The sequence below is a fragment of the Entelurus aequoreus genome, linkage group LG08 (assembly GCF_033978785.1).
Source record: "Entelurus aequoreus isolate RoL-2023_Sb linkage group LG08, RoL_Eaeq_v1.1, whole genome shotgun sequence".
In the NCBI taxonomy this organism is placed as follows: Eukaryota; Metazoa; Chordata; class Actinopteri; order Syngnathiformes; family Syngnathidae; genus Entelurus; species Entelurus aequoreus.
Window position 1 is genome coordinate 32042173 of NC_084738.1, and position 17391 is coordinate 32059563.

General features: G+C 37.8%; 1 pseudogene; it reads left to right on the forward strand.

The window, feature by feature from the left end:
* Nucleotides 1-1394: 1394 nt before the first annotated feature.
* On the forward strand, nt 1395-3794 carry LOC133655066 (general transcription factor II-I repeat domain-containing protein 2-like; annotated as a pseudogene).
* Nucleotides 3795-17391: the final 13597 nt, after the last annotated feature.

Below are 17391 nucleotides of genomic sequence, written 5' to 3' on the forward strand. Positions count from 1 at the left end.
CAATAGCCAAAAAGTTATATGAGTCGAATACACAAAAAAAACCAACAATCTATAATGATCTACAAAAAGGAAATTATCTCATGCTAAAAGGTTGAGACGCTATAAACAGAAAGTATGTATAAAGTATTTGCAAAACCTGAAAACTAAAAGCGCTCCAGAAGGAGGGAAAAAAAAGGAAGACAAGGCACTATGAAAATTGATACAAAAGACTTGACCAAAAACTTTAGCAAAAGAAAATCACTCTCTCAGAGGGAACAAAGGAATCAATAAACAAAGCGAGACAATACTTAACAAACTTGGTTGATGGCTGTGAACAAGGCTGTGGACAAGGCTGGCGGTACGTAGCGAGACGATATACTCTGGCAACAAGACAGGGGAAGACGAGGACTATATACACATGAGGGAGGGTGACACAGGTGGACACAATCAGGCAATCAGGAGAGACATCAGACCAGTGACACAGGAGGAAGGGCAAGTGGCCTGAAACAAGAGGAGGATTAGAACTTTCAAAATAAAACAGGAAATGTGCCAGACAACCCCAAAACAGGACTTCCCTCACCACGGTGTGACATTATGATGCGTTCAAGAGTCTTATAGCCTGAGGGAAGAAGCTGTTACAGAACCTGGAGGTTCTGCTACGGAGGAACCTCTTTCTAGAGTCCAGCAGCGAGAACTGTCCTTAGTGGGACTCTACCGCACCTGTTCAAGAAGTCGCATTAATGGTAAGAAGTATTTTATTTATTATTGGTTAGCTTCAGAATAACAATGTTATTAAAAAAGAATAAGATAATTATTATACTCTAAACATGTTGGTCTTACTTAAAAATGCACGCATTTAGTTGTATTCAGTGTTAAAAAATATTATATGACTTTCACGGAAATACATTTTAAAATATTTGGCTTTCATGGCTCTCTCAGTCAAAAAGGTTCCCGACCCCTGCTCTAGGGCCTAGGTGTCAAAGTAAAGGCCCACAGATCTGAATTATCTATGGGCTCCGGGAGGATATTTGATTAGTATTAGAACACAGTTTGCACAGTGCCTGTGTTTTTAAAGATGTAAATCTCTGTTGTTTTACAGTTCTCTTATGTATTTTAAAATGTATGTCTTAATGTATTTATTTTGAAACTGCTCTGTGACATGTGCTGTTGACCTCTTGGCCAGGTCACCCTTGTGAAAGAGATCTTGATCTCAATGGGTTTTCTTATCTGGTTAAATAAAGGTTCTAAAGAACCGGCCCGCAGGCCACTGCTGCTGTTTTGCACGCACCAATACTCCATTCCCCACAATACAACGGTAGCCTGCTAACTCACTGCAGCACCGCAAGTGGGCCTCGGCTTCATTATTCATCAGCTGTAGGGCAGATGTCAACTTTCCGCAACCCTCCTCCCCAATAATGGCTAAATGGAAGGTGGACGGTGAGAACAGGGGGTTTCAAGCCAGGTGAGAGGCAGAGTACATGTTCACGGAGGTAAAAGGCAAACCTGTGTGTCTTCTGTGTGGAGAAAGTGTGGCTGTCATGAAATAATATAATCTAAGAAGGCACTATGAAACGTCTAAGAAAAACAGAGACAAAGACAAGAATTTGGACACGGAACAAAGGCTACAGAAGGTGGAAGAATTAAAACAAGGTCTTAAGTCCCGACAGGCTTTGTTCAAGAAAAGCGACATCACAAAGCGAGGCTGCAGTCAAGGCTAGTTTTATTGTGGCACAAGAAGTTGCAAAATCAGCCCGACCATTTACAGAGAGAGAGTTTATCAAAAACTGTATGCTTAAAGATTGTGACGCGGTGTGCCCAGACAAAAGGCAGCGATTAGCAAACGTGAGCCTGAGCAGAAACACCGTTGCCGAACGTTTAGACCAGCTTTCCCCCAATCTAAAAGAACAGCTTGTGGAAAAGGGAAAAGATTCCATTGCATATTACCTTGCTTTGGATGAGAGCATCGACATAACAGACATTGCTCAGCTGTCAATTTTCATTCGAGGAGTGTATTCCAGCTACCCTGACTCTCGCCAGACCCTTGTAGTTCGCTGAGCTCAACACAGGGGTCTGGGCTCGAAGGCATTGCAAACTCCTTCCAGATAGCAAAAAATTATGAACCAATCAAGATCGCCGGGCGGGATTTCATAGATGTGACGTGTCGCCGAAGGGACTGTTTAGATTCAAACAACAATGGCGGCATGGAGCGAGGAGTCGTGTGCTGACATTGATTCTGCTATTGCAACTGTTCTGTGACATCGATCGAATATTAATTATTTAAAAGATGAACAGAGAACGGTTTTGAAGGCATTTATTGGTGGCAAAGATGTTTTGGCTCTTCTTCCAACCGGGTTTGGATTACCCAGCGTCTCATCAGCGTCACGAGTGGATTTTGATGTGAGTGGTTGAAGTAGCACGTTATTTAAGATAACGGACAAGTGGTTTATCCAATCACATACAATGATTTTTTTACAAGGCCCCGCCTTCTGAAATACATCTCCTATTGAGAACTCCCAGATCAATGTGTGGAGCTCAGCGAACACAAGGATCTGGCGAGAATCAGGTTACACTCCAGCCTGAGCATAACAGAAGAGTTTTTAGCAATACTTCCATGCATGGCACAACTACAGGACAAGATCTGTATGAAGAGGTATCCAGATGTGTAAATAAGATGGGGCTGCCTTGGGGAAAACGTGTGGGATTGACAACAGATGGAGCACCCGCGATGTGTGGACACAGGAGTGGATTGGTGGCAAGAGTACGTAGGAGGATGCGGGACGAGAACATCACAGGTGAGCTGACAGCTTATCACTGCGGAATACACCAGGAGTCGTTATGTGGCAAAGCCAAATGGAACATGTAATGAGCATCATAACGCGTGCATTTAACTTCATTAGAGCCAAAGGTTTAAATCACCGCCAGTTCAAGGCAATTCTGGACGAGTTAGATACAGAGTGTGGTGACTTGCCCTATCACTCAAATGTGCGATGGCTAAGCCAGGGAAAGGTGTTGCAAAGATGTTTCGATCTGCATGAGGAGATCTGTCTGTTCATGGAAAGCAAAGGGAAAGACACAACAGAGCTCCGAGATGAAACATTTATGTGTGAAATAGTGTTTCTGTGCGACATCACAAGCCATCTGAATGTGTTGAACCTGCAGCTGCAGGGACGGGGGAGGCGTGTCAGCTTTGATATGTACAGTACAGTGAAGGCGTTTAAAACCAAGCTGAGTCTGTGGGAGACGCAGATGCGGAAAGAAAACTTGAGCCACTTTCCCAGCTGCCACACCATGAAAGAGAAGCTCTCTACCGCTGTGTTCCCCAGTGCGCAGTTTGCTGATAAACTCAATACAACATACTTGCCGCCAACTTCCGGCGCCGATTGGCTGCCGATTTGCTGATTTTGAAGTCCAAAAAAGCAGGTTTGAACTGCTCGCCAAACCTTTTGGAGTTGACGCGGAAAGCGCACCACCAAAACCTCCAAATGGAGTTGATTGAGCTCCAGTGCAATGACACACTAAGGGAAAAACATTGGAGAGTGGGTGCTGCTGAGTTTGCACATTTCATCCCTGACACAATCCCTAAGCTTCGCTTTCACACTGCTCACACGCTCTCTATGTTTGGCAGCACATACCTGTGTGAACAAATGTTCCCTTTGATGAAGCTAAACAAAACATCACACAGGAGCCGTCTTACTGATAAGCACCTTGGCTCAATCCTGAGGATTTCCTCAGCTCAGAGCCTGACCCCGAACATTGATGAACTTGTACAAAAGATGAGACACCACCAAGTATCAGGCTCAGTCTCAGACAAGTGAGCATCACAGAGCATTAACGTATTTTTAGTTTTTAATTCAGTTACATTTTTACAGTTGTTTCTACAAGACGTGATTTTTCTTTGAAGGAAGTATTGTTTTGTCTCTGTGCCATAGGTGTTTGTATTTTATTTATTGATATTTATTTTTCAGTTAATGGACTCAGGGAAAAGAGCCATGAGAAAGAATACAATTGATTTTAATTATTTATTTATTATTTTCTAATTTTACTATTTGAAAGCAGTAATTGGTAGGATCGTAGAGCAGCACAATATTGCATTTTCAGTTTATGATGCATGCAATTTTATTTATGCATTCATCTTGATATTAAGGAACATATTTTATATTTGAAGGACATTTACTTGTTTGCCTGTTGACAATGTTTTCCCTTGAAATAACTGACAGAGCCATAGGAAAATATTGCTTTCTTCATTTAATGTACAGGATATGTGATTTTTCTTTGAGGGAAGTTTGTTTTTGTCTGTGAGCCAGTTGAAACATGTTTTCACTAGAAATTTGTGACAAAGCCATACACAATGTTGGATTATTCATTTAATCAAAATACTGTACACTGTGTTAGGTCTTGGTTCAATAGGTTATGTGCGATAATTTTAATATGTTTTAATAAACATTGAACCAGTCCGACCCTCGGCTTGTAGCAAATTTGTTTTTTTGGCCCTGTGATGTATTTGATTTTGACATCCCTGATCTAAGGGGATGATTGAAGCCAATTGACAGAAGACGTGTTTGATTAATAATTTCTGATTCTGATTTTACCTTTTCATCTGAAAGTGTCTTAGAACAGTGGTCCCCAACCACCGGACCAAAGACTGGAACCGATCCGTGACGCAATAGCTACCGGGCCGCACAGAAACATTAATTAATTTATAAACTTGAGCATTTTCTCCGACTTAACTTTCGCCTGTCCCACTAAACACACCAATATGCATGTTTACAGATGTACATTACAACTCCTTTGTTATAGTACATGGGACAATGCACATTAATGGACATATAAAATGTTAATGTGCAGATTGCAGCCAAAGGCTAATTTCAATCAGCAGTGCCCTGCAGGGTCTTTGTATGTAGCAGGGGTTCTTAACTTTTTTGACCTCGGGACCCAACTTTTCCACTACAGAAGGGCCTGGGGACCACTCCGATTATACACTGAATTAGTAATATTACTCTTGATTTTGATCATAATAAATAATCATATCTTAAGTACTTGCAGTTTACTAAATTGTCAAATTATATAAAATCATGTGTTTATCAAAAAGTTTATATAAATCTAACAAATAAACCTTAGACTTAGGTCAGGCTGATTTGAAAAATAAGTACTAGCCAAATAAACAATACATGTACATGTATTATGTTGTGCCAAAATAAATAAACACCATTAATAATAAATATGTTTAACTAAACTGTTAATAAAATTAAAGTGCAAATGAAAATACAGCTTCACCACTTTAGTCATAGTTTTTGCGCTTTCAAAATTTCTCTATGACATTAGCGCCAGACTTCTTTGGTTTGTTTTATATTGTCATTACTGTCACAAGTGGTGGAAAAGTACCACTGCTGCCTATACGGATCACAGTTAAAAAACACATGTTACTTTCTAGGGGGCGCTCGCGGCCCAACACTGGACCCCTGCCCTATGGTTAAGAAACACTGGTATACAATATATATGCCATCAACATGCCGGGGACCATCTCTTTGCAAAGAAATACGGCCAGGGCTCCCACTACTTCAGCGCTATAGTGAGTTGATTTTTCATGCTCCTTTTTGTGCTGTTTTTGTCTCGCCACATGTGGAAAGCCGGTACGTGAAAATAATGCATACATTAAACCGGTCCCTGGTGGAAAAAAAGGTTGGGGAGCCCTGTCTTAGAATAGATAAGTTAATATTGCAATATTGTGTGATACAACTTTATAGTCAGTTTATGTGTCACAACTGTTCTATTCTTCACTTTGAATGTTTATGGCATAGCACAATTCTGAGGGGATGAAACCTTTTAGCTCGGTTGTAATTCAGCATTGAATAGTCGTACCAGTTACACAGTAAAGAGCACGGTGCACTACAAGTGCTGCAAACTGGCCTGAGGGAAATGACTCAGGCTTACCAGAGGGGAAATAAAATGGGCAAGATGCCCACGGGGGCGGGAAAGTGAACGTTACAATTCCTGGAGCTCTCTCTCACTGATGACTTAACCACTCAGATGACCTTTTGGGCACTGCAGAGCATCAACCAATGCCCCGCTGGCAACTGCTCTCCAAATGGTTATTTTAAAGTTGAAAAATGCTGCTCTACGAAGAGTTATTTTAAAGAAGAAAAGTCCTGCTTGTGACTTATTTTCTGTTTGGAATTCCAAGCTCATCGGCTCATAGTTCCATGCTGCTGAGAAAACACACTTTGATGAACTTTAACGAGGCTTAAACGCAATTTTCAAAAAATAACATTGGAAGGCCTACTTTGTATTGAAGTTGTATTATTTCCCTCGCAAATCAAACAAACTGTTTATTTTAATAACCAGAGGTTAAAATACCAAAAATACCATCTGTGTCCAAAACAAAGTCACTTCATGTGCTTTGCCATAACTAACCATTACAGCATGTACTGTATCAAAGCTACATTAAACTATTTGTAAATACTTGTATTTCAGCTAAACAACATTTCAAAAATTACCATAACAAACCTTTACTTGCCCAGGTGCTATATCATGCAGGCTGTAAACTCCTAAAGTGGTCCTTGCAAGTAATGACAGTGTATGTAGACAAACCAATGTTTTTATGACTAAAGCAGAGAACAAACAAAAATATGTTCTGGACGTTTTTGAGCCCAATGTGAGCAAATATACAGTATATATATATATTTTTTAACAGCAATAGCGTCACTAGATAAGCTAACAGCCCAACCAACTTCTTCTTTGCGTTTTATGGTCATCTAGGTCAGTGTTGGGCCGCGAGCCCTAGAGGGCCGGCAAAACATATCTTCTTCTCACCTGTGGTCAGTATGGGCCGCAGAGGTACAAAGTTGTAATTCACTTTTCCGCCACTTGTGGCAGTAATGACAATATCTAAGAAATAGAAGAAGCCTGGAGCTAAAATCATAAAGATGTTTCTTAAGTGCAAAAATTATGACTAAAGTGATGGAGCTCTATTTTCTTTCTGTTTTAATTTTATTGACAGTGTAGTTATAATGATAAATAAATGATAATGTATGATAATTTATGATAATAATGATAATTTATTTACAGTGTAGTTAAGAAACACTCATTATTTTTGTATTTATTTTAGCACAACATCATTGTATGTAAATGTACTTGTGTTAGTTATTTATGAGTCCATTCTTAATTTGAATATTTGGTTAGAATTTATTTTTCTAATCAGCCTGACCGAAGCCTAAGTTTTATGTGTTAAAGAAATAAGATTATTTGTGATTAACACATGCTTACATATCGTTTCATATCGTGTAAGTAGGTTAAATAAAATTATTGAAAATTATTTAAATCAAGAGTAAGATTATTAATTCAGTGTCAATATTTTAATTGGCCCCGGGCCCCTCTGGAGTGGAAAAGTTGGGCCCTGAGGTCAAAAAGGTTAAGAACCCCTGGTCTAGGTGTCTTGTTGTCTGTCTTTCAGGTACTACATCAGGCCATGTTTGATTGTGCCAGACTTCTGGTTTGAGGGTCGAGTCTAAGGTTGCACAATTAATACATTTTTAATCACATCCACGAGTTTGGCTGCTACGATTAGACGACAGTGATCATCAGCAATATTAACATTCAAAAACCTGTCAATCTTTGGGACTATACCAGTAAATCCCAAAAATACCGTATTTTCTGGACCATAGGGCGCACCAGATTATAAGGTGCACTGCCGATGAGCGGGGCTATTCAGGTATTTTTTCATACAAAAGGCGCACCGGATAATAGGGCGATTATTTTCTATATTTAAAACATTTCCTTGTGGTCTACATAACATTTAATGGTGGTTGTTTGGTCAAAATGTTGCATAGATTATGTTTTAATGACCATCTTCAAGTCGCTTTCTGACAGTCGCTTCAGGATGCGCCGTTTTGTGGGCGGTCTTATTCACGTGGCTCACCTTCGGCAGCGTCTTCTCCGTCATCTTGGTTGTAGCGGTGTAGCGTGCCAAGATGGGAGTGGAAGAAGTGCTAAACAGCTAACTGTTTTAATGACATTCACACTTTACTTAAATCAATAACGGAGCAGCATCTCCGCATCCGTGGCTCACTAGTGCAATAACAACACCGGAAATGTGTCCCATGAAAAAACGTTCGACTAGAACTCTCTAATAACTAAAGTTCTGTGGGTGAATTATGTAAACCCACTGCACTGGTAGTTTTTAGCGCTTCCATAGCGAGATATAAGTAATAACTTTACACTACTTTAGATCAGAAATGGCATCAGTGGAGGGTGAATACCCATAACAAGAAGAAGCTTACCGACTACTGACACGGCACGGACTACAGTGGCGGATGTGTGCAAAATTTCAGGACTTATGCCAATCTCAAATACATATCAGCAGGTACCAGAAGGTAAGAAAAGTTGGTTTTGCATAATATTGTGAAACAAAATGCCAGATATTATGTCTGCTAATGGGTGCCATTTTGCGGTCCTTATACACACCATTGTAATACTTGTATCTCTGACTACGGTAGCTGTAATGGGCCAACAATCCATCAAAGTCATACTAAAACATTTTGACAGATTTTTCAATGGCGTGTGTAATGTTCTTTATTTTCGATGTAACATTTAAAGTTTTGGTGTTGATTACTGGCATCATATTGCAGTCTACACATATCTCTTATGTGTGATTACCATCTACTGGTCACACTTATAATTACACCATGTACCAAATAAACTTGCTGCGAGGTCGGTAATCACAACCAGAATATTCTGTACAGTAGGCGCACCGGGTTATAAGGCGCACTGTCGATTTTTGAGAAAATGAAAGGATTTTAAGTGCGTCTTATAGTCCGAAATATACGGTATTAGGAACAATAGATGCATTATTAAATCGGTGCCTTCCTTTGCTGGAGAGTGACCCACAGGGTGAAAACAGGCACGGAAATTACATTTTGGCTATATTGTGCAGCCCTTGTTGAGACCCTTTAATTGTTGGTAGAATGAATGTCAATTGTCTAGTGTAACAAACTTACACCATAGAAACAATGTTAGTGGGTGCAGTACATGATCACAAGTTTTTATTGCCATGTGGCATTTCCACCAAACAGTGGTGTTGCTATAATTACATGAAGAGTTCATGCGCAAAAACAGGTATCTCTATTTTCCTTGTTTTGGGTGAATCAACAGTGTTTCCCATAAACTGCCAAGATACCTGTGGCGGTGGGGGCGTGGCTATGGGCGTGACTATGGGCGCGGCCACCATGACATCATCGAGTAATTTGCATAATTTACTACAATGATATGATTTTCTCTAAAAAGGCTCAAAAAATGTATACGTACTAATGAATAATAACCGTTTTGTTTTAAACGTCCATCCATCCATCCATCCATCCACCCATTTTACAATATAATTACAACACTTTATGTACTTATTTATGTACAGATTTGAACAATAAGTTATTCACTGAAATATATTTATTAATTGTGGTTCTTACAAAAAATATATCTTATAAAATATAAAAGCTAAAATGTCACTTAAAGCTCTGCCCCTTTAATTAGTGCATACTAAATAATTTAAGTTTAGCCTACTACTACAACCATATTATTTACCAGCAACATAAAGTGAAACAGAGGCAGAGGTGTCCTGCCACAGTCAGTAACAAATCAACAGAAAACAGTAGTGGTCAAATACAAATAAGGCAACAAGAGAAGTAGCCTACACTTCTCTTTTGTAAAGTAAATCTGAACAGCCTATATGGGCATCTACATCAACTATATGATTTGCCTGAGAAGCTGGAGAGGACAAAAAAACAAACAAAAAAATTAAAAATTAAAAAATAAATCTATTTGTGGCGGACGCAATTCTTTCGTGGCGGGCCGCCACAAATAAATGAATGTGTGGGAAACACTGATCAATGTTTTTTCTGGAGCATTTCAAGAAACAGTCATCCTGCTGATTTGGGTTGCAATTGAATCGATTTTAACAACCAAAATAATAGTTTGAGTTTGAAAAATGCATACTGATTACAAAAAGGGTATTTTGATAATTTTGTACACATTTTACAGCAAACACACATGTCACCCAACAATGTTTATTTGCAAAAAACGAGTAATCCAGGATGTCAGGATGGTCCTGAAATTGAGTGAAAAAAGATCCGTTTTTTCAGAGGAATGTCTATTCCATCATTGTAATTAACTGATTAAATCCAACAAACACCTTTTTTGACGGCTGCATCATGACATCATTACATGTATCATGAAAAATCAAATTGGCTCAAAGTTTTCCTTGTGCTACAATGTTCGTTTAAAAAAAAAAAAATTTAGAATAAGAATCATCTTTATTGGCCAAAAATGTTTAACACACAAGGAATTTGCTCTCTCGGTTCAATGCAAGAAACAAAGATGGCTTTTTATTTGTCTTTACTGCATTTAGTCAATAGTGTACTTGAAAATGTTTAAGAATTATTGCCGAACTTTGCAATTTTGAGTTAAGTATAGAGATTTCAGGGTAGCATGTATGTTGTATGTACCGTAAGCATGGGCGGCGTGGCTCGGTTGGTAGAGCGTCCGTGCCAGCAACTTGAGGGTTCCAGGTTCGATCCATGCTTCCGCCATCCTAGTCACTGCCGTTGTGTCCTTGGGCAAGACACTTCATCCACCTTTCTCCCAGTGCCACCCACACTGGTTAAAATGCTTTGAGTCTCTAGAGAAAAGCGCTATATAAATATAATTGACTTCTCAATGTTGTTGTATGTTGACATTACCACATTGGTGGATTTTATACACCCTGATGGAATACAACCCAGTTTCTCATAGTATAGCAATATGTTTCTTACTTCAACCTCATGGAAACATGCTGCTGAATCACTGCACGGTTCCTTGTGTCCCTCAGGAATAAATCACAGCGGGAACATGGTAATTTTTCTTGACAGTTCCCACCATTAGGTTCATTTTAGTCTTGACCAGAACGATTCGTCAATAGCAGACCATTACACATTTTTTCAGCAAAAGGGAAGCACTGAGACAGCTGGAAATCAGAAATTAAATAGAAATTGCTGTGTTGAAACAGCATGGATAAGTAAATTATCATCAACATAAATGGCGACTATTTTTCTTATTTTTTTGTCAGCTGTGTATTTTCATGGTCTTTGTTCTGTGTATCCATCATATGCTGTTTCTATGCTGCATTGTTGCTTGCTTGTAACTATTGTTCAGTGAAACCTAGAAAGGTCGAACACATTCCAATTAATTTTAACCTAATTTAACTACCGGTATTTGACTTTGTTTTCACTTGAATTATTTTTCAATGTGAATTACTTTTGGCACCATTTAACTGTACAAAGAACACTTCAACATTAACCGCCAAACCTGTGCCAAAAGTTAACCAAATGAAACCAAATACAGTCTAAATTAAAACAAAAGTATCCGTATATCGGAAGCATTGTGATGTTAGTGTGAGTCGGAACCTATAAATAAATTACAGTTACTCCCACAGTACACAAAACACATGAAAGACATGTGCTAATACAGTAACAAAAGTATTAAATCCAAACATAAATTAAATAGTATCAAAAAAAGTGTTCCTGTGGGAGGGGCAAAGCAGAAGAAGGACAGGCTTATTGAGAGGGTAGATAATTAAACCACTACACTGTAGTGTTGTCCCGATACCAATATTTTAGTACCAGTACCAAAATGTATTTTGGTACTTTTCTAAATAAGAGGGACCACAAACATTGCATTATTGGCTTTATTTTAACAAGAAATCTTAGTCTACATTAAACATATGTTTCTTATTGCGATCGAAAAACAATTTTGTCCTTAAATAAAATAGTGAACATACTAGACAACTTGTATTTAGTAGTAAGTAAACAAACAAAGACTCCTAATATGTCTGCTGACGTATGCAGTGACATATTGTGTCATTTCTCATTCTATTTTGTCAAAATTATGAGGTACAAGCTGTAAAAATGGATTATTAATCTATTCTTCCATTCCACCCATACTTTCTGCTTCAACATGTTCTATCTACACTTCTGTTAAAATGTAATAATCACTTATAATTCTGTTGTTTGGTTGCTTTACATAAGTTTTGGATAATACCACAAATTTAGGTATCTATCCGATACCAAGTAGTTACAGGATCATACATTGGTCATATTCAAAGTACTCATGTGTCCAGGGACATATTTCCTGAGTTTATAAACATAATATGAATTTTTAAAAAAGGAAAAAAGATTTTGTGACGATAAAAAACATAGATGTAGTTATAGTAATATCGACTCGATACGCTATTGTGCTTGGTATCATTACAGTGGATGTCACGTGTAGATCCACCCATGGCATTTGTTCACATTCAGGGTGCTAGCTTGCTGTTAGCGGTTAGCTATTGTATCCTCCGACAGTGTGTAGTGAAGCATGTTTAGCTATTCCTCGTCCTGCAGGGATGATACTTGCAAGATACTTACTTTATTTGTCACCATGGAGACCAGGATTAGTAATTTAGAAGTAGCTAAAACACTGCCGACTGCGAATGAGCCATGTCTTAAAGCACCTCTTCCTGAGAGCGTTTCAATGTTATAACTTCACCTTTATCTTTGGTTTTTAGACCAAAATGCGTCCGTTCTCCCTTTTCTGTCTACATACTGTGTCTGTTTGTAAAAACTTGTTGATTGTGCGCTGTCGAACATGCTCCTCTGCTCGTAAAACCAGCAATGACATGACGTGACGACGCGCCGTCATGCCCGGGGACCGGTACTTCTCAAACAGAGTATAGCACGCTTTTTGATTCATTAGTCCCGTGATACTATACTAGTACCGGTATACCGTACAACCTTAGTACACTGCTTAGTCATCACTGTCGATTCATAGTAAAAGACACTTTTATATGTTAAAAGATACCATCCTTATCCTTGATGATGGTCGCAACATTTGAACGGGTCAGACTGAGCATTCAGCCAATGTTGATGTGACGATCAAGACTAAACATTTTCTTCTTTTTTGTTGATATCCACTATATTTCCATATGTGTCATTTATGATACTGCGATCATCCTTATGTTGGACTATGACAAAACAAACGTATAAAAAAAAATAAAGCAAAAATAATAAGTAATTGTTTAAATGCTAATGTTGGCGCCATCGTGCATTAATTCCGAGATTTTGTGCAATATTAACCCAGTGTTTTTACTGTATTTTTGACAGCAGGTTTTAATTGAGTTTTAGTCAAAGGCTATTGACAAAAATGTATTCTAGTCATATTTTAGTCATCTAATTGATTTTGTTTTAGTCTAGTTTTAGTCGACTAAATTTCTCAACATTTTAGTCGGCTAAAATTACATTACATTTTGTCGACTATTTGTCAAGTATAAAGGGTCTTTCTTTATACTCGTCTTGATACCATTTTAATAAGGTTGTTACAGTCAAACAGCGTAATAAATCAACCCTGCATAATTTAGCATATACAGATGCATTTCATTAAATTTTAATATGGTTCATCACATTATTTCAGAATTGATTCAGACTAAGAGACTATTTAAAGCCTCATAATTTTTTTTAGGTAATTTACAAACCTGCTTTCAATAGAGTGTAGTATGCAAATTGTCAAGCAGATTGTCCACCATTTTATTAAGCAGACGAGCTGAGTAGGGCTAGATGCATGGCGGGGTACAACGGAGTGTAAAATGAAATTAAGCGCAGCCCGTACACCTGTATTAAAACAATTGTATTTATTTAACAGGAAATAATGGAAATGACACATGAAAGTGCAAGTATTTGACGCTCACATTTTACCGTTAAGAATGTAATGAAAACTGCTATAATACAGTGTTGTATTATATACGAACACAAAGTTGTATACATAAACTGTTGGCAATTTCGAGTGCATAACTCAGAGGAATTATATTTTAACTATTGCGCTTAATAACCTGGGAAATCATTTCTGTTCCACCACTAAAATGTAATGTGGACATTTGATTATGTAGATCTACTATTTATTTAGACAATAATGACAACAAAAAAATATCACTGATCTATAGTTTGTTAAAAAAAACAACACTCTCATTGCCATTGTACAGTGCATGTAAATATGTGTGCATGTTCATGCTCATATGAAGAAACAAACTAGTTGTATTCTATATTGTGTAAAACTCCACTGAGTGTGAATGTCCACTGTCCTGAGTAAATATAACTACCAGTGTTATATAACTAACGTTTATACTGTATATCTCACACAAAGCTGTCTTTCTTTGCGTGTTAGCTTTAAAAATTAAAAAGCTCCTCTTTCGGATTGTCAAGTTGTGCAATTATTAGCTGAACAATGTGATGAGGACATCATTTAGGTATTTTTTGGAGAAATTTGACACACAGGGTTTACAACGTGTCTTGTTGTCAACCGTGGCAAAGGTGAAGTGTGTCCATTGGATTTTGTCTCGGTCAACTATTTTGTCTAGTTTTATTTTGTTGACTAAATAGTCAATTAATTTTGTCAATGTTTTAGTCAGTGTGCTTTTGTTTTCATTCACTATCGTCGTAATTTCATCAAGGGAAAATACAAAAAACGAATTTAACACTGCATTAGCCAGATATCTGCTCAGTGGTTAGAGCGTCCGCCCTGAGACAGGAAGGTCGTGAGTTCAAACCCCGGCCGAGTCATACCAAAGACTATAAAAATGGGACCCATTGCCTCCCTGCTTGGCATCAAGGGTTAGAATTGGGAGTTAAATCACCAAAATGATTTCCGAGCGTGGCCACTGCTGCTGCTCACTGCTCCCCTCACCTCCCAGGGGGTGAACATGGGGATGGGTCAAAAGCAGAGGGTAATTTCACTACACCTAGTGTGTGTGTGACTATTGTTGGGACTTTAACTTTAACTTTAATATGATTGCCACATCTGGTGGTGGAGATCCAATTTGTATGACATGAGGGTGAGGCGTCTTAAATTTCAAAGTTTATTACCAGCAAGTTTGTGATGGCAGTTTGAAATGACTACTGACCGTTGGAGGGAAAGGTCATGGATCAATAATTGGTAAAATTAGATCAACTGTTAGCAAAACACAGCATACTCCCTAGCACAAACTTAACCTTTTTTCATATGAATTTATTTAATTTCAAAGACACCAATTTGTTTAACAAAATAAATATGTTTCCATTAACAGCGAGGTCACACTACATGCTGAATGTTAATGAACCGGTAAAGGCTGTGCAAACTAATGCTTTACTGAGCAATGTGTATCTTTTGTCTTTGTCTGTCTGTCGACTTTGATGTTTCCAAACAGTCATTGTCAGTTTCTCCTCTGTCCCTCGTAGCTGTGGTTCTGTCTGCACCACAAACCAACCTGCAAAATAGCCCAAAAGTTTTATAATCACCATCCAACATTGTTCAATGAAGTTAAAATCATTACTTTTGATGAACACTAAAATGTACTAACAAGTGCAAAGTATGTTAAGACACTTTGCTGTATATGTTGTGTTGCACATCACACAGAAGAGGCGGGTGAGAAACTTTTTGTTAAATTTGATTAGCTATTTATCAATGTTAATACATGCCGCTTATTCAGAGGATAACAAGAAAAAGAACGAGAATAATACACTTTCATAAAAATGTTATCAAATACTTCTTAGTCACATTTATTTACTTTAATACAATTAAAAACATTTGTGGCCTTACCTTTTAGTGTAAGTAAAGATACATGTACAGTACTTTGATTATAAAAGTCTGATACGTTTTGTCTAAATGTTCAGATTGGAGACGTTTTTGAGCTTGCATGTATAACCCGCCATCTTGGGAGTCACATTCATTTGTTCAATCATTCAGCAGAACATTAATAATATTTTTTGTATTTTAATTGTATACTTTTTTTCAAACATAATGAGCTGGCTTCTTCTGTGGATTAAGATGTTGCGGTTGCAGCAAACACCTGCTAGTTCATGTACGCCACCCCAATTCATACTATTTCAATGTGTGTGGCGAATAGTATGATTTTTCTGTATTTATATTCCGATTAACAAGAATAATAACGTCGCACATGAGTTAAATAAATTACACAGACTGTAGCTTCTACAGCAGGGTTGTCAAACGTATGGCCCGCAAACAGGTTTTATTCGGCCCGTGGGATGAGTTTGCAAAGTATAAAAATGAGCCGAAATCTTTGAATAAAAGAAACTGCTGTTCTAAATGTGTCCACTTGATATCGCAAGAGCAATTCTTGCATATGTAAAAAAAATAAACCACCTGTAGTTAGTGCACCAGTCGAGGAAAATGAGCAATCTACATAAATAACATCCTGTAATTTGATTTTGATATTATTTGTTTTATCTTGATATATTGAAAATTAACACCAATGAGTTGACCGATGAACATTATCACATGATTTATTCAGAAAGCATTAATAACAACAAATAAAGGTAGAATACTATTAACCGCGACATGTAAGTGTAAAAAAAACCCAACAACATTATGATTTGTACATTTTCAGAATGTGTTTGTTCTATTTTTAAACCACGAAAACAATCTGAAGTTGTCTTTATTTTTAAGTTATCGTGCCGTGATTTTACCAGTCCGGCCCACTTGAGAGTAGATTTTTCTCCATGTGGCCCCCGATCTAAAATGAGTTTGACACCCCTGTTCTACAGTGTAGAAAGTCATGGCGTAAAAGTGTTTCTGGAAACATTATACTACTCTGCCAGAGGCACTGAGTAAGACTTGCTTGCGCACTAAAGCAGACAAGAAATACTCGCTTACGCACTATGGCCGTTAACTACTAAGATGCGAATACCACGTGCTAAACAGCGTGTGAAAACAAAAAAATGTTGTGTACTGTTAGTGGAAATGTTGTGTGTGATCTATTAAGACTGCATGTGCAATGTCATGGCCCAGGCGCACGTCAGTGCGCATTCATGTGTTCGCATGCCAGTCTGGATGGAGCAAGCAGCTCCAATTAATCACCGGCAATCAACACAGCTGAAGCTGATGATGAGACCTGCCTTCATAAGCCAGCACAACCTGCTATCCTGGGCCAGAACGTAGCTGCCTGTCCTGCACAGTAAGCCCAAACCTGTCTAGCTCTATGCATTCAGAATAGAATAGAATAGAATAGAATAGAATAGAATAGAATAGAAAGTACTTTATTGATCCCTGGGGGAAATTCAGCACCACAGTTCGCTCACAATAGACAATAATAATAATAAATAATATAATATATATAATATATTTTATATATAATATATAATATATAAATAATATAAATATATTCTACATATATTTTACATTTAAGTGCAGTCAAGGAACATATGCATTATACAGTCTGATGGCTGACTATCTATCTATCTATCTATCTAGCACAAACTTAACCTTCTTTCATATTAATTTATTTTATTTCAATGACACCAATTTGTTAAACAAAATAAATAAGTTTCTACTCACAGCGAGGTCACACTACACACTAAATGTTAATGA